We start from the raw sequence: 23,616 nt of genomic DNA, 5'->3' as shown, positions 1-23,616 counted from the left end.
CCTTTGTCCAGTGTATCCATGCTGGATAGGCTACCTGCCCATTAGTCTCTTAGTAGTCATCTTGGTTGTCAGATCAACTGTTGAGGTATTGCAGTGCTTGTGTTCAAGTAATCTTATTTAACTTACTAATGGCCCCAAAACGAAAGAGTAGTGATGCTGGCAATTCAGATATGCCAAAGAGAAGCCATAAAATGCTTCCTTTAAGTGAAAAAGTGAAAATTCTTGACTTAATAAGGAAAAAAAAATTGTACGCTGAGGTTGTTGAGATGTACAGTAACTTTTATTACAGTCTATTGTTATAATTTTCTATTTTATTATAAGTTATTGTTGTTAATCTCCTACTGTGCCTAATTTATAAATTAAACTTTATCATGGATATATGTACGTATCGGGACAAACATACTATATATAGGGTTCGATACTATCCACGGTTTCAGGCATCCACTGGGGATGTTGGAACAGATCCCCTCTGGGTCGGGGGGACGTACTGTATTTGATTTGCAAAAGAAGGAAACATGAGAGTCAGTTCTACTCATTCTGATAGTTTCTACAAAGAAAAGAGAGCACACTTTCGGTATAATGAATGCCCCATTATCTTTTTGAACAAAGCGGAGTATTTGGAGCAAATAGGTGCTTAGCAACAGTAACAAAACTTTGTATCATATTAACTTTTTTGGGTAGCAGACTACAAGAGAACGGGATGTATTTGACCTGGAGGGAGGAAGTATTTTACCACGTAGGTGAAACAGCTTCCTGTCATCGTCAGATGGTGACCAAGTAATTTCTTTTAAATATCTTCATGAACTCATGAATTTAAGCATATTTGATGAATTCAATCTCTTGCAATTCCTGTCCTTTTTGAAGCTCGAATTGTCTCAACTTTGACCAATGGAAACCTCTTAAAATTGGCTCCTGAGTACCTTTGACATAACTGTAGTCACCTTCGATAGCTTCCTTGGTATCTGGTATGTCAAGATGTTCTAGGTGCATTTTGTGCATATCCTGCCCCCATCCACTTCCTCAAGAAGCCTTGTTTTCAACACTATGTCTGTTCATTGCTACTGGTTGGGTCATTATTTATAGGCCTAAATAGACAGTGCTATTTTATGTGCTTAGAATTTTCACCTCCAGTACTCAAGTATTAATTTTGGGCTGTCAAATTTCATGTCAATACAAAGGTATTTAAACTTGTCCCAATGTATGTGAGGTCTTTCAGAAGTTTTACTAATATTTTTAGAGAACCACATTTCAGCCGTGGAAGAATATCATCTAGCTATCAACTGTAATGTATACATTTAATGTTTCTGCTCTTAGTATATTTCTTTGGTTTAATACTGTGGGCAAAGTCTTCTTTCACAGTTTATGTTCCTATTTGGCTTTTTTTGGCTAGAAGTGATCATATCTGCTACACGTTATTGTCGCTACAGCCTCTTATGCATAGAGTTCTACTTTTATTTTTTGCACGCTTGCTTCATCTTGATCAGCATTTAACAATGTTTATCTGCTGCAGTAATTTCCTCAGAAGTTGTCATATACATTATATTACTTACATATTTCTCTAGGTAAATATTTAAAAATTATTTTTCAAAAAATAAGGAAGTAAACACTAGCACAATTATCATCATTTTACTGAGCTGATATAGCCCATGTCATAGTTCGCTTAAATAGTTACATCGCACTCCTGGAGACTACACCATAAAGCATTGTTTGGCACTGAAACATGGAAAGTTAGAGTCTATAACATTTCCTGGTTCAGAAAACCCTTTTCAGGCTAGGTCTCATGTATAAAGAACTCTTTTCGCTAATATGTCCAGGAAATCAAATGCCCCGTCTCTTTGCAGCTGTGTAGGAGGAAAGAGGAAGGGTGAAGTGATGGGGTCTAAAGTTTTTGTGTTTATTAGAACCTTGGTTATGTATAATTTTTGAGTGCCCTCGTTTGACAGGAATGCTTGGACCAATCTGGGTGACTGACAAGTAATTACTCCATCTTTTCAGAGGATGGTGTAGCGCTCATCTGAAATGGGTCACTCGGACTAGTGCTTTCAGATACATATGATCCTCTGTTCCACCTGTTTCCTTGTCCTGATTTCCACTTTTTGGTGTCTTCTGGAGGTTCCAAGACTAACCAGAAGGCCATGAGATTAGATATGTTATGAGATCACAGCCATTTTCAAATGATACTCAAGTATACTGGGTCATTAGAGTATTTTTTAAAGAAATTAGGATAGTTTTTGAAAAAAAGGCCCAACTAGATTTAGTTGATGATATCTCACATAGCCAGACATTAGAGGTGGGGCAGATAATTGCGTTGATTTTGTCCAGTGCTTTCAGCGTCTTATCTTTGCAGTTCCCAGAGCTCTGCCCTCCACTGTACGTCAGCTTTATTCTTAAATTGAAAGCAGATTGTCATCTGAAATTCCAGGTCTGACAGCCATAGGGTTTGAGAAAGAGACCATCGCTTCTGGTGGCTCTCTTTTAACAGTGAGGAAATGTTTTCCAAGAGACAAATCTCACTCATGTTTCATTGCCCCCATCCTCTCGTGTCATATGCTCATTCATAGATCCAAACCATGTTTCCAGGAGTATGCCATTCATAGATTGGCACAGGCCTGGGTTCGCCAACCAATCACTGGCAAGGAGGATGGGATTACTATGGTTGCCTTAAATTTAGCAGGACCTACCCCCGAGATGGGGTTCATTCCTTCAAACTGCACAGCTCTTACTTGCTGAAGGAGGGATATTAAGGAGAAAGCCAGAGTATCTATTACCTTGTGCCTTAGGGCTTATTTGTGTATGTATATTCATTTGTTTGAGTGTAGAACATGAATAAAATAATGAGCAATTACAGTTGGAGCAAGAAAAAAGACAGTATGATATAATGTATCCAAAGATGTGTGTTTTGGTTGTAAAAATCTTTCGAACAATTCCTCTGATTTTTATTATTTTTAAAATTTTACTGACTATGAATTACTTGAGCAAGCTAATGTCATCCCTTTGTACCTCTAGATGAGCTCAGTGAAAACCAACTTCTGGGAAATATGAGTAAACTTGCCCTTAGGAGCTGTCATCTGGATTGAGCTTTCTATTCTAGCTGTCCTTCCGTGGCTTCTCCTTGCAAACCCTCGATTATAGGTCAAAGAGTATCCTGGGCTCTAGCACCACCACCTGTATTTTTCTAGACCTTTGCCTGGAATATTTTCTACTCTTTCCTCCAACTTTCCAGATCTTTCCTCTTCCTCAAAACTCAGCTCCAGTTCTATGTCTATGAAGCCTTTTGGTGACCAGCCCAGCCTGAAGGTCTTTGCTCTCTCTTTCCTCTGAAGACTTCAAGTATTATTTTCTGTGCAGTTCCTTTGTTGGTCAAATCATCTGCTGCCTTTTGAGACTCCTATTCTATGTCTTTGGGCTGTTATTAACATCTTCTGCTATTGATTATGACCTTCTTGAAAATAGAAACCCTTGATAACTTAATGAGTCTCATGAAAATTGTTTCTTTTTATGTAGTCATCGGAAAGAGAAGTTTAAAGAATCTCTCATTCTGGACATAAAAATAGCTCACATTTATTAATCATTTTCTAGATGCCCAACACAGTAACAAATGCTTTAGGGGCATTATCTTGCTTCTTCCTCATGTACACATACAAAAGCTCCATGTCATAGGTTAGACAAAAACCTATCTCAAAATAGTTGAAGCAAGAAAGGGAATATAGTGGTACCCTAACAGAAAGTAACATTTAAGCTCACAGGATATTTCTGGGTATCCATCTCTCACTCTCTTGTCCCACCTCTTAGCTTCACTTTCCTCTTAGTTGAGTTTTTTAGGTTTGATTGCTCCTCAATAACCTCAATCACAGAGAGAGGGAGGGAGGGAGGTGAGGGGGAAGGAAGAGAGGAAGAGAGAGACAGAGAAAGAGAAAGAGAGAGAGTTCCTGCAGTGGCTGGAGTGATAGAGATCCCCACACGGCTTCCCAGCCCTGGTCACTGATTCCTCAGGCCTGAGCAGTCATGCCTAAAGTGTAGCAAGAGGGCGTGTGGGCCAACCCTACTTGAACCATGAAGTCTGAAAATAGGGGCAGCATGGTTTTTCACTTAGATGCTGAATAGACAATTACTCTGGTAAGTATTATTTCTCATTTGCAGATAAGCCCTGGTCTTAGAGATTAAGCAACTTTCCCAGGATCACCCAGACAGGAACATTCAACCCAGCATAAACTCCAGTTTATGCTAGTAACCACTTTGCTATATTGTAGTATTTTGATTAAACTGTGTTTGAGTATCAGTGCTCAAGATAAAAATAGCCTCTACTGTATGGAGCTTATTTTGTGTATCTTTAGTAGTAGTCCTCTTCAGACAATCAGTGCCTCGACTTCCTCATAGAAACTCGTCTTTTTTCCAAATCAGGAAATGAATCATTATCTGAAACTGTTACAAGCTCGTCGAGTGACTGGATTTGCTTTTCGAAGACTGTGTTTCAGTTACCATGTTTCCTTACCCAGATCTTTGCACATGAATACCCTCATAGCTTTTTCTGTCTCCAAAGACACCACACCTGACAAAGAAATTTCAGATATTGTCAGTGGAGTGATATTTGCAGAGGAAAAGCAGATTGGCCACTAAAATCTCCCTCCACTGCCTGCAGAGGTGACTGGGTGTAAGGTGGAGATTCATGAGTGTGGTACATGGACCAGCCCAAGGTCTTTTAGCGGAAAGATTCTTGGCCACCCTGGGGAGAATAAAGCAGGACAGAGTGAGCTGTGGATGCTGAAGCTCAGATTCTCAGAGCTCCTGAGATGAAAGTGTACAGGTCCTGTTATCTCTGGCTCCTTCCAAAATCCAGGGCCTGCCCTGCTCTTGCTTGGGCCTGCAGCAGGCCCTGTTCTTCAGGTTCTTCCTGCCCTCTCGCTGCCTCAGAGAGACCACCCACTGTTTCACAGCAACTCTGAGTCTTCCCGGTCCTCTCCCTCTGACCCCAACATTTCAGATGTCTAAGATGAGTTTTCTATGATTTTTGACATTATTGTATTTTAGGTGCTATTTAATTTTTCACATATTGACACACAAACACATATTTTGTTGGTTACAACCCCTTTCTTGACATTCTGGAATGCATTCCTCGCTTTACTTCTTTCTCTGCTAATGACTTTTCTAACTTTGAAGTAGTTAGATCACAGCTTTTTTATTAATAAGTTTTAATGACTTTGTTTTCTCCACATCATCTAACAAAGTGCGTTGCAGATATTGCTCAACAATATATTTATTTAATTTGACTTAGTACTCAGAGATGGGTTGAACTGTCTATGACACTGATATGAGGACCAGGAATTTCATCGTATTCATAGAGGTGGCCTGAATACTGTTTTTATTCTGCACTTTCAGCTTGAGCTAAGAGCTGGGGGATGAAACAACATTTACCAGCCTAATGCACAAATTGGTATGTAGTTCTTACTGTCTTTATCCATTGTCTTTGATATATCAGCTGAGGGGTTAATTTGGGATTACTTTTTGTTTTTAGAATGTAAAATTTGGTGTATTCTCAGGATTTTTGCTTCTAATCAGGAATAATGGCTTCTTGTTATAAAAAGCATTAAAATATGATGTGCTATCTTATCCAAATTAGATGTCAGTTGTTTTATAGATTATATTTAATCCATGATGGTACTGTGGCTGGAAAGGAGAACAAGTCTTCTCATGTTGAAATGTGGCCTATTAACAATGAAAAATGGATGTATAGATTATCTTCCTATTAACAGTTCATGGTCTATATTGAAGGTATTTGGTCTGTTCACCTACTGATTTTTAACCAGTTGAGTGTAATTCCACCTTCAGTCCAAGAACATCAGCATGGGGGTGTATCCATTTTACTTTTTAATGTTAAAAACCACAAAGGCCTTTCTAAATTAGCAGAGGGCATTTACACAGCAAACAAGTGAGAAACGTTATAAGCTTTTATCAACTGTTTTGGTTTTAGCTGCCACTTTGGGGCTTTTACACTTCTTTCCCTTTGCCACCCCATCTCCAGGAGGCAAACAAAGAAATATAATTTGCATTAGCTATAGAAATGCCTCTAAGATCACTGCTTTAAGTGTCCTGGGGATTTGGAGTAGAAATCCTGAAAAAGAGGAAAAGGCAAGGGTAAAAGCTCTGTTGACAGGGGAGTTTCGTAGGCATGTGGTGAGAGCACAACATTGGACGTGTGAATACAAATTTTGTACGCTTCCTCTCCTTTTGTAAAAAAAAAAAGTCTTTGAGTGTAGAAGTTCTGCCTGGTTAAAGAGTTGGACACGGGCAGCTGTATAGCTTAGTTTTTCTTCCTCATTCATATACTTCCCTGTTGGGGTGTTTAGCGCCTTCTCTCCTTCTTGTCCTGCTCCTCATCACATGTGGCACCACTGGCTGAGAGGAAGGCAGATGGCTCTCTCTCTGTCTACGATGCTGTATGGTGCTCTATCATTTGGCCTGCCCACTGGGCTGGCGTGGAAGGGCATTTGAATTCTCACTTGGGTGCAGTGCCTTAGTACATTCGCCCTCTGCTGGCATTAGGTCAAGAACCCCAGTTAGCTCGTGAACCAAGTTCCTCCTAGGAGTAAACATAATACATGTACTTGGCTAGGAGATCAGTTGTTAAAGATGATTTTATTTTTCAGTAGAATCAGGTATTTGTTCAAATTTAGAAAGCATCTAAATAGAGGCGATTTAGACATTTAATCAAAGCAAAATTTATTCTAAAAAAATAGGATCTCATTATAGATTCGCAAATCTGTGTATTTGTGTGCTTAGGGATAATAATAATACTGGAATATGTTTCAGAGAGAAGAGATGAGTAAAAATAAGAAAAGAAATTAATGGATTTGAGCCCAAGTAAATGAAACTCTATTGTTTAATTATAGTGTCTGACTGTGAATATAAATGGGAGATGTAGACAAGAACTTTCCTACAGTTTGGATCATAGAAGATTTCATGACTAAAAGGGGAAGTCTGTCACTCTGAGCTACAGGCTAGACGTTTCATCCTTCATAAAATGAATCAGGGAGTATAAAAAATATTTTGGGAATTGAGGACAGTCTCTTTTGCACACACTCAAGTGTTTTTACATTTAAAGTGAGTAAAAACTGCATAATGTGGAAAATATGCCAGTGTCCTGCAAATTTGCCATTCTGTAGTAGCCTGGAGAGATGGGGAAAAACTCATTGATACACAATGCGAAAGGACGTGCCAGCTCTTGCGATTTCATGTTTGGAAGCTCAAAGGGCCCAGTGTCTGCAATAATATCGATGGTTGTGCCATTTATTTGTTATCAATTGATACTTTTGGCAAGTGGGTAAGTTTAAACCCCAGTGTCCTGGTTAAATTCCAATGTAGATGAGTGATGATATTCCATCTGCCATGTTCTTATTTTGCCTTTCTTAAGGAAATGAAGCATAACTTCATTCTCAAAACAGACTGTTGACACACTTTGGGTAAAAAGTTAATATTTTCATTCCTCATCGTGTAATTCAGTATCATCAGACCTTGGTTCTGGGTCAACTCTTTCACTGACTCGCCCATGATGTTGTGCAAGTTAACTTCATCTGTCTAAAATGTATTTTCTATAAAAGGTGAACAATAGCCCAGTATTTGTTAAGCCTACTTACAATATTAACAGAGTGTGAATTGTTGATGGTCCATATCCTTGAAGAAAATAAGTGGACAATTTTGTCCAGACTTCAAAGACTTTTCAGATTTTTATTCACCTTAATGCATTAGAAAACACATTCTCTTAGACATTACCTTTAAAGTTGTCTATCCAAAATAGTATCTTGTTGTTTCAAACCAGTCAGGCTTTTTTGTTTTTTCCTCCTAATTTGAATTCATTTTTCAGTTATCTTTTTAGTGGAGGTACGAATGCTTGCATAGTTCTGGATGGGGTTAAACAGGAGAGTTTGGGCAGGGGAACAGGCAGAGTATCTCACATAGCTACATTTATTCTGATGTTTGGATTTTTGAGTTACCAATTTCACCATTTTATAGAAATATTCAATAGGGCATGATTCATGACACACTTCTCTCAAACTGATAAAATGATGACTCCATTAGACTATAATAAATTACGTGTATATAATGTCATACCTAAAGCAACCACTAAAAAAGCTATGCAAAGAGATACACAGAAACACTATAGATAAGTCAAAATTGAATTATAAAATTAAAAAAGTGTTGAACGAAAGCAGGAAAAAGAAAACAGAGAAATGAAAAACAGAAAAAACAAGCAGGAAACAAAAAATAAAATTGCAGACCTTTGCCCTAACATATTAATCACATTAAATGTAAATGGTCTAAATACAACAATTTAAAGATATATTGTCAGAGTATGTAAAAAATTAGGACTCAACTATATGCTGTCTATAAGAAATTTTCTTCAATTATGATATAGGCAAGTTGAAAGTAAAAGGATGGGTAAAGATGTGACAGGGAAGGATATTATATAATGATAAAAGGGTTGCTGCATAAAAAAGGCATGGCAATCCTAAATGTATATGCACTAAATTACTGAGCTGCAGAATACATGAAGCAAAAAAATGACAGATTTGAAAGAGAAATGGACAAATTCACAAATATAGTTGAAGATTTTCGCCCCCCCCCATCTCATCAGTTGATAGAAAACTAGACAGAAAATCAGCAAGGATATATAGGAAACTCAATAAAATCAGTAACCAATAGGCTCTGATTGACATTCACAGAACGCTTCACCCAACAGTTGCAGAACGCGCAATCTTTTCATGTGACCATGGAACATATACCAAGATAGACCATATCCAGGGCCAGAAAAAAAACTCAACAAATTTAAAATAATTGAAACTATATGGATTGTATTCTTTGACCACCGTGGAATCAAATTAGAAATCAATAGAGGCTGGCCCCGTGGCCGAGTGGTTAAGTTTGTGTGCTCCGCTTTGGCTGCCCAGGGTTTCGCCGGTTCAGATCGCAGGCGTAGACATGGCACTCCTCATCAGGCCATGCTGAGGCGGTGTCCCACATAGCACAACCAGAGGCACTCACAACTGGAATATACAACTATGTACTGGGGGGCTTTGGGGAGAAGAAGAAGGAAAGAAAATTAAAAAAAGAAGATTGGTAACAGATGTTAGCTGAGGTGCCAATCTTTAAAAAAAAAATTAGAAATCAATAACAGAAAGATAACAGGAAAAATCTCTGAATTCTTGGAAACTAAGCAACATACATTGTAAATAATCCATAGGTTGCAAAGAAGTCTCAAGGGACATAAAAAATACATTGAACTGAATGAAAATAAAAATACAATGTCAAAATTTGTGGGTCATAAGTAAAGACGTGCTGAGAGGGAAGTTTATATCACTAAATGCATACGTTAGAAAAGTGAAAAGTCTCAAATCAATAATCTAAGCTCCCACTTCAAGAGCCTACAAAAGAAAAGAGCTGAATATACCCAAAACAAGCAGAAGGAAGGAAATGATAATGTTAAGAAGAAATATCAATAAAATTGAAGACAATTAATTTTAACAAGCTGGTTATTTGAAACAATCAATAAAATTGACTAACCTCTAGCAAGTCTGACACAGAAAGAACAGAGAAGACACAAATTATGTATAACGGGAATGAAAAAGGGTGTACCACTACAGACCCTGCAGACATCCAAAGGGTAATATGGGAATACTATAAAAACTCTACACATGGAAGTGTATTTTTAAATCCATTAATTTATTTATTTTATTGTTGTAACATTGGTTTATAACATTATGTAAATTTCAGGTGTACATCATTTATTTCAGTTTCTGTGTAGATTACATCATGTCCACCACACAAAGAGTAATTACAATCCATCACCATACCTATGTGCCTAATCATTCCTTTCTCCCTCCTCCCTCTTCCCTTCCCTTCTGGTAACATCAATCCAATCTCTGTCTCTATGTGATTGTTGTTGTTTTTATCTTCTATTTATGAGTGAGATCATACAGTATTTGACTTTCTCCCTCTGACTTATTTCACTTAGCATAATACCCTCAAGGTTCATCCATGTTGTTGCAAATGGCCAGATTTCTTCCTTTTTTATGGCTGAGTAGTATTCCATTATATATATATATATATATATACCACATCTTCTTTATCTGTTCATTCCTTGATGGGCTCCTAGGTTGCTTCCAAGTCTCGCCTGTTGTGAATAATGCTGCAATGAACATAGGGGTTCATGCATCTTCACGTGTTCGTGTTTTCATGGTCTTTGGATAAATACCCAGAAGTAGAATAGCTGGATTGTGTAGTAATTCTATTCTTAATTTTTTTGATGGGCATGAGGTAATATCTCATTGTGGTTTTTAATTTGCATTTCCCTGATAGTTAGTTATGTTGAACATCTCTTCATGTGCCTGTTGGCCATCTGTATATCTTCTTTGGAGAAATGTCTCTTCAGATCTTTTGCCATTTTTTAATTGGGTTGTTAGCTTTTTATTGTTGAGATGTATGAGTTCCTTATGTATTTTGGATATTAACTCCTTGTCAGATATATGGTTTGCAAATATATTCTCTCAATTGTTAGGTTACCTTTTCTTTTTGTTTATGGTTTCCTTTGCTGTGCAGAAGCTTTTTAGTTCAATGTAGTCCCATTTGTTTATTTTGTCCATTGTTTCCTTTGTGTGGTCATACATGGGACTTGAAAACATGCTGTTAAGACTGATGTCAGAGAGCTTACTGCCTATGTTTTCTTCTAGAAGTTTCACGTCTCAAGTCTTACATTCAAGTGTTTAACCCATTTTGAGTTAATTTTTGTGTATGATGTAAAATAATGGTCTACTTTCATTCTTTTGCATGTGGCTGTCCAGTTTTCCCAAGACCATTTATTGAAGAGACTTTCCTTCCTCCATTGTATTCTCTTGGCCCTCTTGTCAAAAATTAGCTGTCCATAGATGTGTGAGTTACACAAGTAAATTTCACAGATGAAATGGATCAATTCCACAAAAATCACAAACTACCCCAACTCATCCAATATTAAATAGATAATTTGAATAGCCCTATAACTATTTAGGAGATTGAATTTGTACTTTAAAAATTTCCAAAGAAGAAATACTCAGTCCCGGAAGTTTTCACTAGAGAATTCTAACAAACCTTTAAAGAAGTAACATCAATTCTACACATTCTCTTCTGGAAAACCATTTATATTATGAAAGTAATATTACCAAGATACCAAAACTAGACAAAGACTGTACAAAAAAAGAAAACTAGAGGCCAATATTCCTCATGAATACAGACACAAAAATCCTTAACAAAATATTAGCAAATAGAATTCAGCAATATATAAAAAGAATTATATACCGTGACCAAGCGGGGTTTATTTCAGGGGTACAAGGCTGGTTCAGGACTTGAAAAACTATCAGTGCAATGCACCATGTTAACAGGCTAATGATGAAACATCACATGATCCTATCAATCATGCAGAAAAAGAATTTGACAAAATTCAACACCTGTACACGTTAAAAACTCAGAAAATAGGAACAGAGAACTGCCTCAACATTATATAGAGCATCTATTAAAAACTACATAAAAATCTACAACAAATGTTACTCTTAATGATGAATGACTGAATTCTTTCCTCTCAGATTAGGAGCAAGCTCAAGAATGTTTCTATTCAACGCTCTTACTCATTTTAGTCATGTGCCAGTTAATGATGGGGTATGTTCTGAGAAATGTGTTGTTAGGTGATTTTATCATTGTGCAAACTTCATAGAGTGTACTTACACGTACCGTGATGGTATTTTCTACTACACGCTTAGGCTGTGTGGTACTAATCTTAGGGGACCACTGTCACTTATACAGTCTGTCGTTGACTGAAATGTCATTATGCAGCGCATGACCGTAGTGCTAGAATTTCTAGCCTGTGAACAAAAGACAAGAAAAAGAAATTAAAAGCATAGAGATAAGAACGGAAGAAACGAAACTGTCCCTATTTGCAGATGACATGATTGTCCCTATTTGCAGGTGACGGAAAATTCTGAAGAACTTCAAAAAAAAAAAAAAACACCTCCCTGAACTAATAAGTGAGTTCAGCAAAGTAGTAGGGTACAAATAAACATACAAAAATCAATTATATTCCCACATAACAGTGATGACCAACTGGACCACAAAATTTAAAATATAATATCACTTACCATCACTCAAAAAACTAAAAACTTATGTATAAATCTAACAAAACATGTGTATGACTTTTATGCTGAAAGCCACACAATCCTGATGGAAGATGTAAATAAATGAATACACCATGCTCAGGGACTGGAAGACACACTGTAGCAGAGATGTGAATTCTCCCCAAACTGATGCACAGGTTTAACACAATTCCTATCAAAATTCCAGCAAGAGTTTCTATAGCTATAGACAGGATTATTCCAAAATTTACGTAGAAGGACAAAAGAATCAGAAGAGTAAATCGGGAAAAATTAATCTACCCGATTTTAAGATTTGTTATATAGCTACATTAATCAAGACTGTGTGATATTGGGAGGGGGATAGACACATGTATCAGCAGAACAGAACAGAGAACCGTGAAATTGACCCACACAAATATGTCCAACTGGATTTTTGACAAAGGTGCAAAACCAATTCAATGGAGGAAACATAGCCTTTTCAACAAATGGTGATGGAGCAATTGGACATCCACAGGCAAAAAGATGAACCTTGACCTAAGTCTTACAGCTCATACAAAAATTAACTCCAAATATGTCGTGAACTTAAATGTAAAACTTAACTATGAAACTTTTATGAAAAAAGTAGAAACTCTTCAAGATCTAGGGCTAGGCAAAGCATTTTTATTTGAAACTTTTTTTTTTTTTTTTGAGGAAGATTAGCCCTGAGCTAACATCTGCCGCCAATCCTCCTCTTCTTGCTGAGGAAGACCGGCCTGAGCTCATATCCATGCGCATCTTCCTCCACTTTATGTGTGGGATGCCTGCCACAACATGGCTTTCCAAGTGGTGCCATGTCTGCACCTGGGATCCGAACCGGTAAATCCCGGGCCTCCAAAGCAGAATGTGTGAACGGAACCACTGTGCCACTAGGCCAGCCCCTAGGCCAAGCATTTTTAGACGTTATACCAAAAACGCAATCTATAAAAGGGAAAAAAATGGATAAATTGGACTCTAGCAAAATTAAAAACTTTTCCTCTGTGAGAGACCCTATTAGGAAAACGAAAAGACAAGTCACAGACTGGGAGAAAATATTTGCAAACTGTGTATCTGACAAAGGACTAGCATTAAGAATATAAACTTTCAAAACTCTGTAGTAAAAAAATAAACAATCCAATTAGAAAATGGACAGAAGACATGAAGAAACATTTCATGGAAGAAGATATACAGGAAACAAAAAAACATGAAAAGATATTTGACATCATTAATCATTAGAGAAAATCAGAATGGCAAAAATAAAAAATAGTGACAACACCAAATGCTGGCAAGGATGCACAGAAACTGGCTCACTCTTGCATTGCTGGCAGAGATGTAAAATGGTACAGCCATTCAGCCAAACAGTTTGGCAGGTTTTTAACAAAAACCTTACCATACAACTGCCATACAACCCAGCAATTGTGCTCCTGGGCGTTTATCCCAGAGAAAAGGAAACTTACGTTCACACAAAAACCTGTATACAAATGTTTATAGCAGCTTTATTCATAATAACCCCAAACTGGAAACAATGTATTGTCCTTCTATGGGTGAATGGTTAAATGATCCATACCATTGAACACTGCTCAGCAATAAAAACAAATGAACTATCGATACACACACCAACCTGGTTGAATGTCCAGAGACTAATGTTGAGTGTATGATTTCATTTTTTCAATATTCTTGAAATGACGGACTTATAGAAATTGTGGATAGTTTAGTGGATTCCAGGGTTTAACGAGGAGGTGGAGTGGAAGGGAAATGGCTGTATCTTGCCTTTATCAATGTCAATGTCTTGGTTGTGATATTGTGTTATAACCTTGCAAGACATTACCATTGGGAGGAAGTGGGTGAAGGGTACACAGGATCTCTCTGTATTATTTCTTACAGCTGCATGCGATTCTACAATTATCTCAAACTAAATGTTTAATTTAGAGAAAGACAACCCTCTAATGGATTCTAGATTAAAATCTAAAGCCCTTCCTTGGCCCTTTCCCACCTCATTCATTTCCTACTTCTCTCTCCCTCATATGTCATGCTGTAGCCACCGTGGTCCTTTTGCTGTTCCTGGGCATGCTTACCAAGCTCTCCCCACAGGGCCTTTGAACTGGCTATTCCCTTTCCCTGGAAACCTCCTGCCTTTGGCTTACTCATTTCATCCTGGTCTCTGCTCAAATGTCAGCTTATTGGAGAGGTTTTTCCTTCAACACTCTAGCTAAAGTAGAATCCTTTCACAATCTATTTCCTTACCTGGATTTATTTTTCTTCTCTCATTAGAAACAAGATTTGATGCTTTAAAAAATTCCAAGTTCTAGGATAAGAACCTTAAATTCCCTACTATGCCTCCTCTTTTCTGTGTCTTCTTCTGGGATTTGGAGCATTTGATTTCAAAAACAACCCAAACAAGCTGATTCACTCTGTTTTCTTTCCTTCTGCTGATGGCTCTGTATCTGTCTGGGTCGAATTTAAGGGTTCTGTGGTAATACACGTGTTCTGTATTCTGTGACACTCAGCCTCACTGATAATTCCCCAAACAGCTAAGTTTTGAAACAGTCGAGCTTGACTCCACACACCATGAATCTGCCTCTAAATAACTTAGCTTTTATTCTCTTCTAGGCTTTTTAATCAGTCCATGGTGTGAAGACACACTTCAAGAGGATCCTTAAAAGTCTTGGACAAGCCTCCCCGCATGTGGCAGGTATGTCTCTGTCTATGCACCGAGTGTGCAAGAAATATAACTTTCTTTATTCTTCGATGGCTAAATCTAAATTATATTTAGATCCTTCATTTAGTCATGTAGCCTCAATCTGATGTTGCCCCTAAATTCTGGATGAGTTTTTAAGGTACCAAGCTCTTGAGGGGTGATATACTTTCTCCTTGGCTGTCATCTCTTCATTAGCCACATCTGTCCTCTCATCTCTTGTCAGGACTTATGGGCCACTGCTGAAGCGTACCTTGATCTTCCTTCTGCTCTCCTTCTCTTAGCTTCTTCCAGGTACCTCCTGGGCACATGGGGGTATGCTCTTGCTCCTGCTAGGCCACTCTCTGGGGTGGTATAAAGCACTTTGCCTGTTGCATGCTACTGTGAAGCACATGGTACTCGTTCTGTTGCTCTATGTCTTTCTGTTGCATGGGGTCCTTTGCAAGGCTGGTCAGGGCCATCTGCCTGGACATATCACTCAGCCATTTCTAAGATCAAGACTCCCTCCAAGAAAGGAGATCTTTTCCCTCTGCCATTATCTTCTACCAACATATTTGGAGTTTCTCTCTGTAACTGTACTTTGAACAAGCACAGCTTAGGAAATCAATCAAAACACTATTTTTTTCTCCTGTTGTTTCTTTAAAATGAATTTGTGGGGGGTGGTGCTTCTGGATGAAATTTAGATCTCAGGCAGGTTCCATACCTAAGAGGATTACTCTTAGATTAAAATAAAAAAATCCTCTTGCCACTAAATCACAAACATTCTCCATTCAGAAATTAGAATGTCCAATCTCACCATAATCAGAACTTGGAAGTTAATTTAATATCACATCACTTCCCCTCCCCCATCTAGAGCCTATTTTTGGGTTGGGCTATTGCAGTGGGAGAGGGTGTGTCCTTTTCCTTCCCTCTTTATCTGTCACCTCCTCCCCCATTTGCTAGCTGCTATTGGGAAACCCTAAGGGGTTGGAACATGGGAAAGAAGAGGAAATAAGCCGTTTAGGGATATTTCTCACTTGAACTTGTGCTATGTTAAGCTGGTTCTGTGATTTCTGGGCCTGGCAGATGTTTAAAACTGACTCTCACTTGGCCACTTTTGGGGGACTTTGGTGGCTCCCCTGCTGGACTCATCTGGCTTCAACTCGTCTCACTTGGGCAGGGCTTTTCCTTCAGCTACCCACTCCCCACTCAGGTCCTGGTTTTCGATGGTCCATTCCATGTGGCCTCTCATTTGGTGTATCAAGGATGCTTCCAGTTGGTCTTCTTGGGCATCAAGCTGGCTCTTTCATAAATGCTCCACACCTCCTTCATGAAAACATGCATCTTATGAATTACCAGTGGCAGGAGGCAGTGCAGGTACTTCTCAGATTACAGAGCTACTCCTGGCTTGACCCTCCGGTACCCCAGCTTTCCAAGGTGGGAACCAGTCTGCAGTCCATTGGGTCTCCCAAACTCCAGGGGACACATCTGGGCTCTCTAAATTATTCCTTTGAAGCCTCCCTAAAGACTTGAGATAGAATGAGTAGCACTTTCCATCACTCTCCCTTGGAAGGAGGTGGGACTTGCCACAGGGCAACAGCTCAATCCAAGACCCTCTTCATAAAGCTTCTCCTCTTCTCTATTCTTTGAAGCCTTTACATTATGTTGTTGGGTTTTAGAGCCATCCAACCAGTTCTCCTGATTTTCTTTTAAAATCTGGATGTTGATCTGGCCCTATACTTCAGAATTTCATGTCTGTTTAATGAAGGTGCCTCCATTGAATCTATCAGTCTAACATCTGGTCATTCCATCCCCACTAGGACAAGTTAGGGTAGGGGGAAAAGGGTAAAGATGCAGCCACCGCACCCCTAACTTGCTCCTGGATCTGTTAAGGTCTATATACGCCTTGACTACTTCATTTTCCCAAGGGATCTAAATCTGCTCTTCATCCCATCCCCACTAAGGTGAGTTGGGGGCGAGGGGGAGGGGTGAAGATACAGCCACCACACCACCAACTTGCTCCTGGATCTGCTAATGTCTATATATGCCTTGACTACCTCATTTTCCACTCAGGATCTAAATCTTCTCTTAGCTTAGTTAATACATAGGAAGTCTCTTCTAAGTCTGTTTTCTATGCATGGGAATCATTCCAATTTCCCAGAAGGTCTTAGGCTTTTGAAACTCAAAAACCAGTAATTGACACTGGCCCACCCCCATGCTCACTGCTCTGCCAACACTTTTTCAGCACTGTGAGTGCGCAGTATAGCAACTTGGCTGACTGAATGGGGACAGAAGCAAGACTCAAGGAAATAAATAAAATACTTCAAATATTATACCCCATATGATACGAAATATTGCCTATCCTCTTCTAAAGACCTACCATGTGATTTTTAATCCTGAGAATGGCACTGCATCCTTTATATGAAGGATCTGACGTTTAAGGAAACCAGGTATATTCGTTTGCTACAGCTGCCGTAAAAAAATACCACAAATGGTGACTTAAACAACAGAAATGTATTGTCTCACAGTTCTGGAGGATGGAAGTCTGAAATCAAGCTGTTGGTGGGGTTTATTCTTTCTGAGGGTTGTGAGGGAAGGATCTGTTCCAGGCCCTTCTCCTTGGCATGTAGATGACGTCTTCTCTCTGTCTCTTCATGTCATCTTTCCTCTATAAGTGTCTGTCTCTATGTTCAAATTTCCCTTTTTGATAAGGACACTGGTCATATTGGATTACGGCCCACACTAATGACCTCATCTTAAATAATTATATCTGCAACGACCTACTATTTTCAAATGTCGTATTCTGAGATACTGGGTGTTAGCACTTCAACATATGAATTTTGGCAGGACACAATTCAACCCATAATACCAGGGTTCAAAGAGGCTCGCTAACTTCAGCGTCCCACAGCCTTTGAAGTGCCATTGCAGGGATTCTGTGCCCTGACTCTGGGGCTCTAAAGCTTGCATTCTTTCTGTGTAGTACCCTTCATCTCAGGCGACTCTTGCATGCAGGCTTGTGCAGTGAGCAGAATTCTGTCTTTCCTTTAAACAAACAAATGAGGCTGGGCGAGGCATGGATCCATCTAGGAAAGAAATTTGTACTTCGGCATAAGGTTGTATCCTTGCATGAACTTAGAACAACATGCCTTACACAAAGGAGAAACAGGAGCATATTTGTGGAGAGGTCCAATCTAATACCATCATATCCATAGTCTAGAAAATGAGTTTATACCTAAACCAGAGGTCTAGATTATCCTAGGGTTCAAATGGCTCTGAAGCTACTAAAATTGTGTCATCTTGAGTTTGGTGATGTTATTCCTATGGCCTGTGGTTTGCATTTTTCGTGCTCCTGGCCTGTATTCAAATCTAAATATGCCATGCATAGGGCATATTTAAACAATGTGTACTAAAACAACTTTTTAAAATCATGTAAGAGAAAAAGGGTAAAATCTTTGCTCTAAAGGTCCTGCAAATGCTAGATAATGATAATGAGAGCTTTACTAAAAAAGGGGTAAAATGTGTTCCATTTCAGTGAGGATTATATAAGGAGAATTATCAGATTGTTTTGGATGTTTTCCTTTTAAAAGCAATTTTTTAATTGCATCCTAGGTGAGAGCTAGAAATTATAACAGTGATTCAGAAAGATAGCTTTATGCGTGTGAACATAAGTTGAGTCTTATAGTATTCATCACTGCTTTATTCCAGATGGCAAAAAATTTTTATTATTCCTTTCAGTTGGTGCCTGAAATATATACCTATGGAAATAAGTCCATTATAAGCTTTTTCTTGCCAAAACTAATAGATGCTCACTTATGGAGAAATATGTGTACTGAGAAATATTTAAGAAAAATACACTTTAATGAAGCTGCACTAATGATATTTATTTAGCTAATTGTGTACAGAGATCTAAACATGATTTCAAATAAAGTAGACTGTTGGCCATCTAAATAAGCGTGGCACAGGTGTGCAGTTTTAAGAGAATTAGATAGCAGATCTGATGAAAATTAGAGTAAGCCTCAAAGAAATATTTCATTGTAAATTAGATTTCCCATTATAAAACAAATATAGCCCCATAACAAAAATATTTTCAAATAAGGGCAAAAAAATGCTAACAGTACCAATAACTGAAAGCAAAAAAGTAACCTTTTTTTATATTTCCTTCTCCTCTTTTTTCATTCATTTGTTCATCTTGAGGATTACTGAGCACTTACTTAATGCAGCCACTTGGGAAATAAAGATGGCTATGATGAGGTTCCTGCCCTGAAGGACCTTTTGATTTATCAGGGGAATCAGATAGTAAATGAGTTCTTCTAACAGGTAATAAGTGCAGTGCTGGAGGAGGGTGGCCCAAGGACTCTAGTGTCAGGTCTGGGAATGCTCCCACAGGTAAGTGGGGATAGAAACATGAGAAGACATCCATCAGCCAGAAAAGAGAAGAGAAAAACATTTCATTTAGAGGCAAGAACACCTGCTAAGGTATGGGAAGTTTGAAATAACATCATAAGGAACTGTAAATAATGCAGCATGTCTGGAACAACAGAGAACTAGGTTGGAGAAGTAGGTGGAGGTGATATCATGGAAGGATTTGTGCCAATTATTTTATTGGCAAGAAAGGTTTTCAAATAGGGAAGGAATATGTTTAGAGTTTCATTTTAGAAAAATTAATCTTCAGCAGTATGATTGGATGGATGGCTTAGAAATCACAGACCTTAGGAACTAAGGGTTTGGTGAGGAGCCAGATTACCAAGAAGCTGAAATAAATGATGCTCGGCCTGCATGGGCGTCTAGGAGTATTCTGATGGAGACTCTAAAATGTTTTCTCATGGTCGTATTTTTATAAAATTTGCAAAATGTATGAGTTTTTAACTTCAATTAGTCATGAGTCCTTTCTCTTTCTATGTTACTACCCCTCTGTTATGCTTCTCTTAAGGCTGGGTGGCACTGGGGATGCAAATTTTGTATTCACAATTTTACCTTCTTTTTCTTTAAAAGAGTTCCCAAATTGTATAAGCTTAGGCCTCACTTTGCAAATCCAGCCCCAAGATGATATTGCAGTAATTCAGAAGAGAAATAGCAGGTTCTTAAGCCAAGATAGTAGCTATAGAGATAAAAAGGAGAAGGACGTGGAAGACCGAGATGGAGGAATTATTGGCTCCGTCGGTGTGAGGGAGAGGCTACTGCCAAGATTTCTCGCTTCTATAGGTGAATTCTATAGGTGAATGGTAGGGCTGTTAACAGAAAAAAAAAATGGTAGGGACAGGTCACTATTGTAAATAACAATTTATTGAACATCTTTATGTGTGTGTGTGTGTGTTTATATTTTTTGCATTTTCAAAAGTAGATTTACTGTATCAAATTGTGTAAGTATTTTAGTGGATTTTGTTGTCTAGCACCAAATTGCTTTCCAGATAGATTGTGCCATTTAACACTGCTACAGTTAATGTAGCAATGAATTTTCATTTCTACACTCCCTCCATCATTGGGTATTATAATTTTTTCAAGCTAAATTATTCGGTAAAATCAGTGCCTCCTTTTCATTTTACTCTGAGGTGAGATAAATACGATCCATTATTGTGAGCTCTCCATAGGAGCCTATTTTCAGGGGGTAGTTATTGTGGTCTTTTTCTGGTACAGCTTTAGAAAGCATTAGGAGGTAATTGTAAATTTTTTATGTAGGTAGTTATATTATGCAGTCTAACTGCTCACATACATATGTATATTATAAAAGCTAGAAATAGATGGGGCTAGAACAATTTTGTAGATCGGATTGTTTTAGACCAGGTGTCAGCAAACTTTCTCTGATAAGGACCAGATAGTAAATATTTTAGGGTTTGTAGGCTAGGAGGTGAAATTTAGAATATTATATGAGTTATTATTTAAGAGAGAAAAAAAATTCCACAGGATTTTTATTGACATATTTCAAAATGTAATAATAATAATTGAGTAAATTTTTTATAATAGAAGTCTCAATGCGAAAAATTGAATTTTTGGGGGGCAGATATTTCACTTAATTGTTCAAAGTTAATGTTCTCTATCATCAGATTGATTGTAAACTAAACAAATTGATTGCCATTAAACAGTTCTTATTTTACAGGCAATGATCTGAATTTGGAGCATACTGTGCCAACCTCTGTTTTAGACAGTGAGATTTATAAGTCCTTTTTCCATTAGGCTTTGTTAAAATGTTTTGTTTGATGCTAAGTTTCTGTTCTGTTGCATACTTTGTTTGAAACTATGGTAATCTACAACTTGCAAAACCAAAACACTCACCAAAATGTGCATGTGTGTGTGTGTGTGTGTGTGTGATGCATGTGGGATGTGGGCGGTTGTGTTCTCCATTGCCAGTGGAATTTGGGATACATCTGGGGTAACAACACTATTACAATGAAACATTTTGTCTGTTTAGATTAAGAGGCCAGAGAAGGGAAACAGGAAACTAGACTTGGCAGGTCCAAATTTGGTCTGGTGGTGTATGTATTGGAATGACTTTGAATGTTCCCTGTTGTTGACTTTGAGTTGACTATAACTGGTTCTGTTGATTAACGTCTGCATCTACTAAGTTTTGGGGGTTTGTGCTTTGGTTTTAGCTTTGCTGTTGCTCAGCAACTTTCCAAAAGTTCTTAATTTTTTCCCCACTCTCCCTCACAAACTTTATGTCTTGAGATATTTTTTATAATTCACATTTCATTTGCTAATGGTTTTTGTGACAAGGCCACCCAGTTTCTATGGTTTTAAGAAAAAGAAGAAGGAGGAAGGAAAAAAATGAAACAAAATGGAAAGAGATGAAAATTTAAAAAACTAAGGCAAGCAGGTCATTTCACCCACTTCAGAGATTGGGCCATCTATCTCAAAAATTTCAACTGGAATTTGATTCCTAAATCTAAGACTAACTTTTCCTTTAAACTCTTGATGAATGATTTGGGAAGTCTATGAAAACTAACTTTAGCTACTTTCATGAGTATGCTGAATTGTGGATTAGATTTCTTAAGACCTGATGGTTGGACCGAAAGTTTATGTTTTATCTTCTTAGTCAACATGGACACAAAGAATTGGTATCTTTTTAATGTGTAATCAAATATAATTCAAATGAATAAACTCAATATGAAAACCTTATTTTAAAAAATATAGAAAACTTCTCTTTTGTTATTAGTACCTAGAATATTTTGATTTAATGTCTTGTTTAATGGATAAATATTCTATACCTATGCAACAAACATAAGCTATGTGGGTTTTTTTAGTGATAACGTGTTCTTAGATTATGATATGTGTGTTTCTGAAAGCCAGCGCAGGAGAAAATTCCATCAAAATTAAATTTTGGACTTATTGTCTCTTACTTATTTGCATAGGCTCTTTGGAAAGCAAACTTCCAAAAGCATATTTCCACAGTCTTCCTGCAGTGGCTAACTCAGCATGCTTTTCTCAACCATTATCTTGTTTTTTAGCTGTCGAAATATGTGGCAATTCTTAAAAATTTGTTTAATTCCACATTTTGTTTAGACTTTAGATGCAGAAGGTCTTTGTTTTTTTAGAAAATTGGTGCTAACAGCTTTATAATTCCAAGAAGAAAATTTGTTCCAAACACCATTCTTTTTTATTTTTCACGGAATTCTCCAATTATTGTTAATTACCAATTGGACTTGCTGTGTCTTAAAATAACATTCCTTTAATAAATAGTTATAATCACAATTATTGACAAATATCTGATATTTGCTATTTAAAAAACATTTGTTCAACCAGAAAAGGAGTAAATTATTTCACCAGAGGCAAACTAAGCTTCAGGGTCCTTCGCTCTGATGGGTTCTGTCTGAAGTTTGGGCAGAAGCTGTAGGCAATGTGTTCAGATGATCACATATTTTGTAAAAATTGCAAAGTAAGCTATTTTAACTGCAGTCATTAGGACCAGTGCCTCCACTTTAACCTCTCTCTATTCCTTTTCTGTTTTGTGGTGGCCTTGGAGAGGCCATGGCTTTATCTTGGTCGGGGGGCGGGTCCACCAATGGGGGAGTCAAATTTGGGATACAGAGATTTTAAATTAAGTGGGATATAGTCATATTGTTTGCAAACACTTCCATGTATGGTGAAGCCATTGATGATGTTCCACTTTGCCAATTCACTAGAGCATGGTGACACACAGGTGAGGAACGCAACAGGCCGTACTGTCCTATGGACACGTCCTACAGCACTGACGCCTGACGCTTGTAGGTGGAGGGGAGAAACTAGATTTGAAACATACCGAGCCAGGGCCTACTCTGGAGAACCTTCCTCATTATTAGGTGTGTAGTATTATAAACAGAGGAGATGGTTTGTATCAATGCCCAGTCACAATAGAAGTTCTCTCCTGTAAGGAATTGGATGACTAATGCAGTTTATACTGTTAATAATGCATCATATATTTTTTCTTTTTTGATAGATGTTACACACATAGAATTTCTCAAACATCTGTGTTTTCAGAGCGCAAACTTGTAGCAGTAATACAGGCAGCAAGTACCACTGTGTATGCGCAGTTACATGTTTTCTGAATGCCAATTATGAATAGTTAAAAACAAGTTTTGATTAAACATACTAGATAAAAGAATGGATTATCTTTCTATTTTCTGTAGAAAATGATATTTACAAAGAAGCAATCAAAGAGTATGCAGGAAACAGTTGTAGAGGAAAAAGCATTAGAGAGGTGTGGTCAGGGAGCTAATTGATATGAATATTATGTTTTCCAGATTGTGTGATGTTTGCGATATTTCTCAGCATTTTAAAGTAGTAATTTGTTGGGATTTCTTCACT

General features: G+C 37.8%; 1 protein-coding gene across 31 annotated transcripts in view; it reads left to right on the top strand.

Moving 5' to 3' along the window:
- The window catches only part of SOX5 (SRY-box transcription factor 5), a 949,864-nt gene that overhangs the window by 122,672 nt on the left and 803,576 nt on the right, over positions 1–23,616 (top strand). For 30 of the 31 annotated variants that reach the window (XM_070271071.1, XM_070271064.1, XM_070271055.1 and 27 more), the window contains exon 2: positions 14,775–14,856. The gene's annotated coding sequence lies outside the window, so the exon portion shown is untranslated. Of the gene's footprint in view, positions 1–5,376; positions 5,432–14,774; positions 14,857–23,616 lie in introns of those variants that run through there. The other variant, XM_070271068.1, reaches the window with a different exon arrangement.

The sequence above is a fragment of the Equus caballus genome, chromosome 6, assembly GCF_041296265.1.
Source record: "Equus caballus isolate H_3958 breed thoroughbred chromosome 6, TB-T2T, whole genome shotgun sequence".
Taxonomy (NCBI): domain Eukaryota; kingdom Metazoa; phylum Chordata; class Mammalia; order Perissodactyla; family Equidae; genus Equus; species Equus caballus.
The sequence above is the reverse complement of the archived record's forward strand: the minus strand, read 5'-3'. Positions and strand labels throughout refer to the sequence as shown.